Source organism: Aplysia californica, unplaced genomic scaffold (assembly GCF_000002075.1).
Source record: "Aplysia californica isolate F4 #8 unplaced genomic scaffold, AplCal3.0 scaffold00088, whole genome shotgun sequence".
Classification (NCBI taxonomy): Eukaryota; Metazoa; Mollusca; class Gastropoda; order Aplysiida; family Aplysiidae; genus Aplysia; species Aplysia californica.
In genome coordinates this window covers 244,234-245,077 of record NW_004797358.1, presented here as the reverse complement: position 1 = coordinate 245,077, position 844 = coordinate 244,234, and positions in this window count along the sequence as shown.

Genomic DNA, 844 nt, shown 5'->3' with positions numbered 1-844 from the left:
TTATTCTAATTAGAAACAGTGTCTTATACATGTAACACGTTCGCATTAGATTGAATCCATGTAGGACATCCTAACTTTAAAAAAAATAGACAAAAAAAAAGATTGTAATACGTAAAATAACATTTAAAAAATTAAAGAAAAAAAATTGCTTTGCCATTCGCTCATCGATTCATCATCATCATTAAAATTTATCCTAATTATCTTCATTATTACCATTATTAGATTATTACTACTACTACTACTACTACTACTACTACTACTACTACTACTATTGTCATTATTTTTAAAAATTATTATTATTATTATTATTATTATTATTATTTGCATTATCATTATTATTCTCATTATTTTATTATTATTATTACTATTATTGTTATTATTGTTATAGATTTTTAGCTTGTTAGCATTTTACCCTTCGGGTTTGCTGGATGCTAACAAGAATTCAATCAATAGCACCTCTTGCGAATGGTCCCCAACTTCAGCTTGAACTCTGAATAGGCATAATTTTAATTTAAAGTAAACGACTCGATCGTAACAAGCATAGTTCATAAACGAACATGAACAACCTCTTGTGTTCAAAAATCAATTTTGTTACGACGAGTGGAGGGGTTTTATTTTAGTAGCCTATTGATGAAGTGTCATAGTTAAAAAACGGCTTAAATAAGTCATTTGAAAGACTGTTGTGTCAAACAAGTGAATGACAGACAATTCCCAAAGAATTGCGAGAAAGGGGGAGGGTGGGGGTCTTGCGTGGATGTGATGGTCTATTATAGGCCTATACTGTGTAAAAGAAAGAGAAAGAGAGAGTTAATTAGATAGAGGTAGGAAGATAGATAGATTAGAT